The following is an 11,910-nucleotide window of genomic DNA, read 5'->3' on the forward strand; positions in this document are numbered from 1 at the left end:
AATAAAGTATATTTTTGAAATTCAAAAAAAAACTTCCTCACCGTGAACCTGGAGGGAATCCTGAACTCGGACTCCTAATTCCTGTCGGTGTTACAGATTTCTGAAACCTTTCCCCATTTAGAAGCCGGTCCACGCCTCTGTTCTTCTCATCACAGCGCCTCACCTTCACACACTTTCCCGAAGTGTCACCCATCTGACAACCAAAACATCATAAAATCTTCAACTTAGGACTCACCCCCCACTGAGGACCTTAATTGTGCTTCATCCCTGGCATCGTCTGTCCAGACACAGAGAGAGAGCAGAGTCGACATGTCGAGTCCAGGGGGACCCATCCTTCGGAAGAGTTTGCTTTGGACTTGATGTTGTGACACAAACTTTCATCATTCCTTCCCACTCTGTCAGTGTGAGTCTTTCTCATGATGATGATGATGATTGAGTTTGGTGAGTCCCGGAGCCGTCCCTGTTGTTTCTCTCCCCTGAAAAGGGTTGTCCCTTTAAAGAGTCTTTCCCCTGAAGCAGCTGCTAACGGTCACTTGGGGCACGAGGCGGCCGTTAACCGCCATCTCGCGCGGGGCCTGAGGGGGCGGGGCCTGAGGATCAAATGGCGCCGGCGACACGCGGGAAGGAAACGCGCCGAGAGAGAGAGGGGAGTGTGTCAACATGTCCCGTTCCCCAGGGTCATGGTCACTGGGAGGGGGACAGGGAGAGATTCCAGCCGTTCGTGTTTATTTAATGTTCCCCCTTCACCCAGCTGTCATTAACGGGGAGGTGTGTTGTTTTTGCAGAAATAGAAAAGCAAGAGCGTGTGTGTGCAGGAAAGGGGGACAGGGAAATATATCAGCTAGGCAAGCATTAGGGAAACGTGTCTTTAAGGTATAATTGTGGATAATTGAATGCCAACTTTAGTGCATTTCAGGCTCTGTTCTTTGCCCTGTCCACATGTCAGCAGAACAGCAAGCTGGGCACTCTTCAACATGACATTCAATCTTCACCTCATCGCCAACCCGGGACAGAAGGATCCAGGAGGTGGTGAGTGATCCATAGAATCATAGCATTCCTACAGTATGGAAACAGGCCATTCAGCCCAGTGACTCCACATGGACCCGCCAAAGAGTATCCCACCAGATCCATTCCCCCACCCATCTGCAACCCAAAACATCCATGAACACTGGGTAATTTAGCATTGCCAATCCACCTAACCTATATATTTTTGGCCTGTGGGAGGAAACTGGAACACCCAGCAGAAACCCAGGCGTTTTTTTTATTATTCTGTTAGCCTGAGTCAGTAGAATCCTTACAGAATGGAAGCCGACTATGTAGGTGTAGTTTCAGAGTCACACAGCGTCACCTGACTGAAGCATTGGCAGTCGCCTGTGGAAACTTTCAACTTCTTATTTGACCTGATCATGTTCCTAGTGTCAAGAATGTTCAGCAGCACTTGGCCTTTGATGGAGCTATTCACTGATGAAGACAGGCTGGATAAAGTCGTGTTGTTTTGTTTGGGGCAGAGAAGGCTGAAGGGTTCCTGATAGAGGTTTATGAAGTTGTGAGGGGGCTTGACCATAATATCACTGAAACAAGCACAAAGTGCTAGGGAAACTCAGCAGGTCTTGTGGAGAGAAAGGAGAGATAATGTTTCAAGACCAGCTATGCTCCATCAGAACATCCCAGTCTGTCCAATCTCTCTCTATCAGTGAAACACTCCAGACCCAAGGCAGCATCTTGGTAAATCTCCCTTTGCAACCTCTCCCCGTGCTATCACGTTTCGCGGAGAATGTGGATTCAAGAATTGCACAGAATACTCTCACTGTGCTCCCAATTGTCATCTGATCCAGTCACCTTACTCAAATGCCCCCTGCCTTGCACTATCTGATACTTTTGCATGTTTAAGCACATCATTCTTGTTTTCTGCCTTCAAATGCTTGTAATATTGGCGACCACAAGAATGAGCCTTAACACAAGGCAACAGTCCTAAAGAACCAAGCAAGGGTCACTGGACCCAAAACACTATCTGTCCTCAGATGCTACCAGACCTGCTGAACTTTTCCAGCAATTTCTGTTTTCTTAAGGAATAGCTTCTTCCCAGCTGTTATCAGACTTTTGAACAGACCTCTCAAATGTTAGTTCTGATCTTGCTCTCAACAGCTGTAACACTGTACTTTGCATTCGGGTTTACTACCCAACGCACTTTGTATGGTATGACCTGCCTGTAGAGCATGCGATACAGCACTTTTCACTGTATTTCAGCGCATGTGACACAATAAATCAAATCAAAACCACTTTGGTGCTTGGTCTCCTCTCTCTCTCTCTCTCTCTCACACACACACACACACACAAACACATCGACCAGCAGAGCAGCAATAGATATTCTCAGTCAGCAACATTCATGTTCCATGAGTGAAGTAAAAGAAGCACACAATACAGAAGTATTTATATCCAAACTGGTGAATGGACCGACAGCAGATCATTTCAAACCGAAGTTGGAATGACACTTAAAGGTTTTCAAATGGCAACATGCCAGGGATATAAAGAGGGGAAGGTTCCTTGTGGTCGGACAGGAATTGCAATGAACTAAATTGCCTGATTGCTTCAGTTTTTTCGCTGTGACTCTGCAAAAGAGCCGTGATGTTTGTTTCTGTTGGGTAGCGATTAGATCACACTCTGATTTCTGCCTGCAGTCCTTTTTTGGTTAGACAGCATTCAGAGCATGGTATGCAGTTCTGCTGTGGTTAGTTGGCCTGACAGCTGGTTTCCAATGGAGAAAGTGAGGACTGCAGATGCTGGAGATCAGAGCTGAAAAATGTGTTGCTGGAAAAGCGCAGCAGGTCAGGCAGCATCCAAGGAGCAGGAGAATTCCTGAAGGGCTTATGCCCGAAACGACGATTCGCCTGCTCCTTGGATGCTGCCTGACCTGTTGCGCTTTTCCAGCAACACATTTTTCAGTTGGTTTCCAATGCTGACTTGCGTGAGTTGAGTTCCCGCATGGACTGGGGTTCCCAGGAAGGACTCTCCATCCCAACCTCTCCCCTCTCCTCAGGTTAAATCATCATTGATCGTCTCTGTGATAATGTAAACTTCAGAATTTTAATAACTGTTCATGGATTGGAAAATGAGCAAAGATAAACTTTTACACATGGATTTTAAAAAGCAGCAATAACTCTCTTTTGGGATGAAACTGTGCCTTGAGATGAAAGGGACAGTGAGAAGCTGTTATAAAAGTAGTTATAGCAACATGGGAAGGAGTTACAGAAGCAAACTTGTTCCAACAGCAGGAAGTGCGGGAGTGTCGAGCAGGAGGCAGTCGGAGAGGTCCAAGGTTACCTCTGTGGGCAGTTGCTTTACCCGAAACACCACTGGAGTAGTGTCTCCCACCCATCCTTCTCCTCTAACCAAAAAAACAGTTCTGTGCATTGATTGGTAAGATGCTAAGTGTTTTCTTTTGTGTTTCATTTTTTTCAGCAGTCTATTTGGGAATTTAGAATAGTGGGAATGGAGGTTAGGGGAATTGAATGTTCCTCCTGCAGTATTTGGGAGGTAAGGATCACCTCTAGTGACCCCGCTGACTTCATTTATGGAAAGTGCACCCAACTCCAGCTCCTCGAGAACCGTGTTAGGGAAATGGAGCTGGATGAACTTGGGATCATTCAGGAGGTAGAGGGGGTTATTGAGAGGAGTTACAGGGAGGTAGTTACTCCATAGCCATGTGAAGAAGGCAGATGGTTTACTGTCTGGGGTAGGAAAGGGAACTGCCAGGCAGTGCAAGGATCTCCTGTGGTGGTTCCCCTCAATAACAAGTATACTGTTTTGGATAGTGTTGTGGGGGAGGACCTACCAGGGGTAAGCAGCGGGGCATAAAGTCTCTGATGCAGAGATGCGGCTGCTTAGAAGGGACGGGGGAACAGGAGCAGAGCTTTCGTCATTGGGGACTCCATAGTTAGGGGGACAGATAGGAAGTTTTGTGGGAACTGGAGAGACTCATGATTGGTCTGTTGCCTCCCAGGTGCCGGGTTTGTGATGTCTCTGATTGTGTTTTCAGGATCCTTGAGGGGGAGCAGCCCCCAAGTCATGGTCCACATAGGCACCAACGACATAGGTAGGAAGTAAGATGGGGATATCAGGCAGAAATTCAGGGAGCTAGGTTGGAAGCTTAGTGCTAGAACAAACAGTTGTTACCTCTGGTTTGTTTCCTTTGTGATGTGCTAGTGAAGCAAGGAACAGGGAGAGCACGGAGCTGAACACGTGGCTGCAGGGATGATGCAGGAGGGAGGGTTTTGGATTCTTGGATAATTAGAGCTTTTTGTGGGGAAGGTGGGACCTCTACAAACAAGATGGTCCTCACCTGAACCAAAGGGGTACCAATATCCTGGGGGGGCGGAATTTGCTAACACTGTTAGGTGGGGGTTTAAACTAATGCAGCAGGGGGATGGGAACCTGAATTATAGTTCCAGTGTACAGGAGGTTGAGGGTAGTGAGGTCAGGGATCAGTTTACAAGTTTGCAAGAGGGCACCAGCAACCAGGATGTTGGTTTGAAATGTGTGTACTTCAATGCCAGGGGCATCTGGAATAAGATGGGTGAACTTGCAGGCATTGTTGGTACCTGAGATTTCGATGTCGTGACCACTTCAGAGACATGGCTAGAGGAGAGGCAGGAATTATTGTTGCAGATTCCGGGATTTAAATGTTTCAGCAAGAACAGAGAAGATGGGCTGAGGTTAGAATCAGGAAAGGATCAGACACCCTATTGGGAGTTTTCTGTAGGCCGTCGAATTGTTCCAGGACTGTAGAGGAAAGGGTAGCAAAGGTGATTCTTGATAGGAGTGAGAGTAGCAGGGTAGTTGTGATGGGGGACTTTAACATCCCCAATATTGACTGGGAATACTATAGTTCAAGTAGTTTGGAAGGGTCAGTTTTTGTTCAATGTGTGCAGGAGGGTTTTCTGACACAGTATGTAGACAGGCCAGCGAGGGGCAATGCCATATTGGATTTGGTGCTGGGTAATGAACCCGACCAGGTGTTAAATTTGGAGGTGGGTGAGCACTTTGCCAAGAGTGACCATAATTCAGTTACGTTTACAATAGCAATGGGCATGGATAGGTATATAGCACAGGGAAAGAGGTATAACTGGGGTAAAAGCAATTATGATATGATTAGGTAAGATTTTGGATGCATGGGATGGGGAAGAAAACTGCAGGGGATGGACACAGTTGAAATGTGGACCTCATTCAAGGAACAGATGTTGCGGGACCTTGATGTCAAGAGAAGAAGCCATGGTTTACCAAAGAAGTTGAAGTTCAAGAGAAAGAAGAAGGTTTATGTGAGGATGCGGCTTGAAGGCTCAGGTAGGGGGCTTGAGTGTTATAAGTTAGCCACAAAATATTTAAGGAGATGGCTAAGAAGAGCCAGGAGGGGACATAAGAATTTGTTGGCGGATAGGATCAAGAAAAACTCTAAAGCTTTCTATAGGTGTCGTGGAAATTAAATCAACTTGACTCAATACTTTGCAAGTGCAAAGCAAGGGTCTTTATTAAAAATCTTGCAAGATTGACTCATTACACTAGGTCAGATGCCTCAATGCAATGAGTACCGAAAAATTACACAGCCTTATAGCATTCCTTATCACACTCTTAAGGGCAGAGACTGGGGAAACTCAAGTTGTTATCCTCTCATCCCCTGGTCCTAGACATAACAGTTATTCAGCTTTCGTTGAGTTCAACTATCGCAAGGTCGAGTTGAATGCTTACAGAATTCAAACAGAGATAAGCGGCACGGTGGTACAGTGGTTAGCACTGCTGCCTCACAATGGTTAGCACTGCTGCCTCACAGCGCCAGAGACCCGGGTTCATTTCCCGCCTCAGGCGACTGACTGTGTGGAGTTTGCACGTTCTCCCTGTGTCTGTGTGAGTTTCCTCCGGGTGCTCCGGTTTCCTCCCACAGTCCAAAGATGTGCAGGTCAGGTGAATTGACCATGCTAAATTACCCGTAGTGTTAGGTAAGGGGTAAATGTAGGGGTATGGGTTGGTTGCGGGTCGGTGTGGACTTGTTGGGCCGAAGGGCCTGTTTCCACACTGTAATGTAATCTAAGCTAACTGCAAAGCATCGTTTACAAAGCTCAGTACAGCATTGATTTTAAATTGACTCATTCTCTTTAAATTTCACAGTAAATGGATAATTTTCCATTATATTTTCCCCCTTTTTGTCATTTTATGACAACAACGACAACTACAGCAACAATAAAAAAAAATACATGGCCAAAATAACTATACATCAGAAAATGTTGAGGAAACCCCAGGCCTTTCCTCAGATACCACCTGCATGAAACACAGCTTTGTGGTGGTATCATCACTTGCTCTGGTATGCCCTGTACACAGCACATGTTTACACGTCACACTTGTCAAAGCCATGGTAGGGTGGGTCCACGCAATGCCCCTGCCCTTATGAATAGTCCTACCAGGGCACTTGCTAAAAGTGTGAGCTGGGGCAGCTCCATATTCATATGAGGCTTCTTATCACTACTTGCACTTAATTGGTTCCGGTGCTGTCTGATGTCTCCTCAGGCCCAGCTACACGCTTGCAATGGCTGGTGTGTATTCACATGACTCTTTCTGTGATCTTAACTGCTGTCTATGTTATAAGGAGCACTTGGAACGGTTCCAGCCACTTCTTCGCCTTCCAGTTTTTCCTCCTGAAGTCTTTCACCATTATCCAGTCTCCAGGTTTTAGATCGTGCAGCTTCCCTTCCACTGGTTGGGGTAGTGCTGCTTTCACTTGATTCTGTATTTGAGACAAAAGTGTAGCGAGTTTTATACAGTAACACAACATCTCATCCACACAGTGGTCTGTTATCTGTCTTACCTTAGGTCTTGGGCCAATTCCTGTATTGGGCGGCCCATCAAACAAAATCTCAAACCAGCTAAGATTAGGTCTTTCTCTCCTCCTCGAACACATATACATTAGCACAATCGGAAGTGCTTTTGTCCATGTCACCCCTAGTTCCTCACAACATTATGTCAATTTATTTTTTAGGTTAGCATTTTCTCTTTCCACTGCCCCACCGCTTGCTCGATAACATATCGTTCACAATATTTCTGGGAGTAGTGAATAAATCCCTTACTCTACCAGTGTGCAGAAATACTGTCGTACATCCCCCCTTTTGACACATGGTCCTTACCGTGTGTCAGTTTGGCATAGGATGGAAATAATGATCGTGGTAGACAGGGTTTACCACTGGGGCCACATCATATTCCTTCCCTTACACTGCAACCTGCTTTTGTCCACTCACGCTCCAGGATTAGATGGGATTGAAGTTGACAAAGAGGAAGTTTTCGCAATTTTGGAAGATCTGAAAATAGATAAGAGCTCTAGGCCAGGTGGAGTTATTCTCTGATTTCTGGGAAGCCAGGGAGGAGATTGCAGAGCCTTTGGCTTTGATCTTTATGTCATTATTGTCAACAAGAGTAGTGCCAGAAAACTGGAGGATAGCAAATGTTGTTCCTTGCTTAAGAAGGGGAATCGGGACAACCCTGGTAATTATAGGCCAGTGAGCCTTACTTTAATTGTGGGTAAGGTGTTGGAAAAGGTTATAAGAGATCAGATTTATAATCATCTGGAAATAAATAATTTGATTAGGGATAGTCAACACGGTTTTGTGAAGGGTAGGTCATGCCTCACTAACCTTATTGAATTCTTCGAGAAGGTGACAAAACAGGTGGATGAAGGTAAAGCGGTTGATGTGGTGTATATGGACTTCAGTAAGACGTTTGCCACAGTTCCACACGGTCAGCTCTTGCACAAAATACGGAGTTTTGGGATTGAAGTGATTTAGCAGTTTGGATCAGGAATTGGCTAGCTGAAAGAAGACAGAGGGTTGTGGTTGATGGGAACTGTTCATCCTGGAGCTCAGTTACCAGTGGTGTGCAGCAAGGATCTGTTATGGGGCCACTGCTGTTTGTCATTTTTATAAATGACCTGGATGAGGGCGGAGAAGGATAGGTTAGTCAATTTGCAGATGAGACTAAGATAGTCAGAGTTGTCAATAGTGCCAAAGGATGTTGTGGGTTACGAGGGTCATAGATAAGATGCAAAGCTGGGCTGAGATGTGGCAAATGGAGTTTAATGTGGGAAAGTGTGAGGTAGTTCACTTCGGAAGAAATAACAGGAATGCAGAGTGCTGGGCTAATGGTAAAATTCTTGGCAGTGTAGATGAACAGAGAGATCAAGGTGTCCAGGTGCATAAATCCCTGAAAATTGCCAACCAGGTTGATTGGATTGTTAAGAAGTGTTGGCGTTTATTGGTTGGAGGATTGAGTTTTGGAGCCATTGGGTCATTCTTCAGCTATACACGACACTGTTAATACCACACCTGGAGTGTTGCATGCAGTTCTGGTCACTGCATTATAGGAAGGATGAGGAAGCTTTGGAAAGGGTTTAGAGAAGATTTACTAGGATGTTGCCTGGTATGGAAGGGAGGTCTAATAAGGAAAGGCTGAGGGAACTGAAGCTGTTTTCATTGGAGAGAAGAAGGTTGAGAGGTGTCTTAATCGAGGCGTATAAGATAATCAAAGGGTTAGATAGGGTGGACAGTGAGAGCCTTTGTCCTCAGATGGTGAAGGCTAACACGAGGGGACATAACTTTAAATTGAGGGGTGGTTGATTTAGGACAGATATCAGGGTAGTTTCTTCACCCAGAGTAGTAAGAGCGTGAAACGACCTGCCTGCAACATTAGTAGATTCACTGACGTTAAGGGCATTTAAGTGGGCATTGGACATGTGTAGAGTCATAGAGATGTACAGTACGGAAACAGACCATTCGGTCCAACTCGTCCATGCCGACCAGATAATCCAACTCATTCTCGTCCCACCTGCCAGCACCTGTCCCATATCCCTCTAAACCCTTTCTGTTTATATACCCATCCAGATGCCTTTTAAATCATACAATTGTACCAGCCTCCACCACTTCCTCTGGCAGCTCACACATGCCACCCTCTGCATGAAAAAGTTACCCCTTAGGTCTCTTTTACAGAGGAACCTCGATTATCCAAATATCAATTATCCAAATTTTGGATTATCTGAAGGAGATCTCAAGGTCCCGATAGAAACGTTACGTCAAAGAGCTGTTTCAACCCTGATCGCATCTTTTGTTTACAGGTACAATGATTAAAAATGAACTCGGCTCACTGAGATGCCGCCGAGAACAGTCCTGGACAGTCCAGGCACCATCTCCAAATTACTGACCTCGTGCCCTCTCTCTGTCCCCCCCCCCCCACATTTTCCCTAGAGTTTGATGGAGGGATGAACCCTAAACCCCCATAATCTCTCTAACATTGTCCTGTATGGGGCAGTGGTGGAACCTGTGAAATGTTGCAGTAAAAAGGTGTGTGTCTCGCAATTTGGAGAATCACCCCCCCCCCTCAAAGACAGTTGTAGTCTTATTGTTGGTGTACAGTCTGGCTGCACTGGGGGTGAGTCGACTGGGGGCGGACGGGGTTGAGAGTGGACTGGTTTGGGGGGGTGGTGGGGGGGGTGCGGGTTTTCACACGTGGTGTGCTACTGCCTCGTCTCCTGAACAGGGAGCAGATTTCAGAGAAAACTCCAAGCCCCAGAGGAAATCAATTAACCCAATAATCAATTATCTGAATGAAAAGGTGCCCGCCCATCTCGTTTGGATAATCGAGGTTCCTCTGTATATCTTTCCCCTCTCACCCTAAACCTATGCTCTCTAGTTCTGGACTCGCACACCCCAGGGAAAAGACTTTGTCTATTTACCCTATCCATGACCCTCATGATTTTATAAACCTCTGTAAGGTCACCCCTCAGCCTCTGACGCTCCAGGGAAAGCAGCCCTAGTGTATTCAATCTCTCCCTATAACTCAAAGCCTCCAACTCTGGCAACATCCTCGTGAATTTTTTCTGAACCCTTTCAAGTTTCACAACCTCCTTCCAGTAGGAAGGAGACCAGAATTGCACGCAATATTCCAAAAGTGGCCTAACCAATGTCCTGTATAGCCACAACATGACCTCCCAACTCCTGTACTCAATACTGTGACCAATAAAGGAAAGCATACCAAACACCTTCTTCACTATCCTATCTATCTGCGACTCCACTTTCAAGGAGCTATGACCCTGCACTCCAAGCAACACTCCCTAGGACTTTACCATTATGAGGAAGTTAGAAAGCCACAAAGGGATCAGTCCCATGGTTTACTTCTCTTTCAAGGCACATTGGGGACTCAAGGGTTAAACATTCCACTGCCAAAGAGTCACACTGTAGTATCAGTTGGAAGCCTGTCCTCTTACAGTGTAGAAAGAACACCTCAGTAGTGGGGAGGCTGATCGTAACCCAGAAAAGGAGTCCAGTGGAGCCACATGTGGATTTCTCTGCAGCCTCAGACAGAGGGAATTGTCCTTCCCAGACAAGACTGATAGACCTTGGGCACAACCCTGTTAAACTGCCTCCTGTTAAACTGCCTCCTGCTTCCATTGTCTTACTTCCTCTCCATATTAGCATTGGTATGTGAATTCCCCCATTGAGAACAGGCTTCACCCCCCTTATCTTAATCTCTTCCCATCAATCCATAATCAGTTCCTGTAATCCATTCACACGTTATCATAGGACATAGACATTCATTGGGCTTTGAAAATTCGTAATTACCTATTTTAAACTATGTAATGACAATTCACCATGTGACTGATAAACCTTTTGTTAAATTCCCTAGGAAAATTACTGTCTTTGTGTGTGGGGCAGAGATTCGTGAAGAGGTGTCACCACAAGTAGATGAACGGCCACTTCTGGTCACATTGAGAATCTCTCGCCGACTTTCCAATTAATAAAGCATCTACTTTTGAGCAGAAACCTGTGTTGTCTGGATTTGTGGAAAAAAGACAAGTAAGTGTATAAGTCCTGCTAAGATTTGCTTTCCCAATATGCAACACCTCGCTTTTATCTAATGGAATGGTGTAGGTTAGATGGGCATCGGATTATTTTCGCAGGTTGGCGCAACATGAGGGTTGAAGGCCTGTTATGTTCTATGTTCAAACTCTCTCCTGGGAGAGAGACAATAACACTGCTTGATAATTTACTGCCTTGTGATAAATGAGAAATTAGACCTGACTGAGGAACTAATGTTCTGAGGCAAAGGGGTTAATTGCAGGAAAAAAGTTGTGTTTTATTCAGGCAGTTAACCCCAAATGTAACAAGGAATGAAGGAGCGATTTTTGAAAGAGGGCAAGCTGCAGACTTGAGGTCTCTGAAAAAGTAGTTAATGTTAGGGATGAAACAATCTAAAGGATATCAATAATGCCACACTACAAACCTGAAACAGAGAACCTGAAACATCAGAATCCAAAAACGGAACAACCCAATAGCTAGTCCTGGCTAGATTTCACGAGACAAAGATTTAGGGAAAAAATGAGGACTGCAGATTCTAGAGACTCAGCGTGGCGCTGGAACCGCACAGCGGGTCAGGCAGTATCCTGAGCATGAGAATCGACATTTCAGGCATGAGCCCTTCATCAGGAGTGTGGAGAGGGTAGGGGGCTGATAGATAAATAGAGGGGTGGGGATATGGCAGGGAGATGTAGGTGGGAAGGCAATGGGTAGATGTAGTTGGGAGTAATTAATAGGTTGATGGAGGGAGTGGAGCAGATAATTGAGAAGGAAGATGATCAGCATGGACGGTTGGACCGAAGGGTCTGTTTCCATGTCGTACATCTCTATGACTCTATGACCAGAGCTAGACACCATACTCCAGAAGAGGTCTCATCAATGTCCTGAGAAGGTAGGACAGATCAGGTCAAAAGGGCAGTGCCAAGTTGGAGGGTTGGACCTGGGATGAGGTTTGGGGAAGGAGATTTGGAAATTCGTGAAGTCAGTGTTGATGCCATGTGGTTGTAGAGTGTTGGATTGGATCTGG

At 45.7% G+C, this 11,910-nt stretch overlaps 1 long non-coding RNA gene across 1 annotated transcript; it reads left to right on the plus strand.

The window, feature by feature from the left end:
* The first annotated feature begins 281 nt into the window (after positions 1-281).
* LOC140458807 (uncharacterized) lies at positions 282-10,858 on the plus strand. Its single transcript, XR_011953712.1, has 3 exons — positions 282-441; positions 907-1,029; positions 10,714-10,858. It is a non-coding gene; the product is annotated as an uncharacterized lncRNA (long non-coding RNA).
* Positions 10,859-11,910: the final 1,052 nt, after the last annotated feature.

Source organism: Chiloscyllium punctatum, chromosome 34 (assembly GCF_047496795.1).
Source record: "Chiloscyllium punctatum isolate Juve2018m chromosome 34, sChiPun1.3, whole genome shotgun sequence".
NCBI classification, from domain to species: domain Eukaryota; kingdom Metazoa; phylum Chordata; class Chondrichthyes; order Orectolobiformes; family Hemiscylliidae; genus Chiloscyllium; species Chiloscyllium punctatum.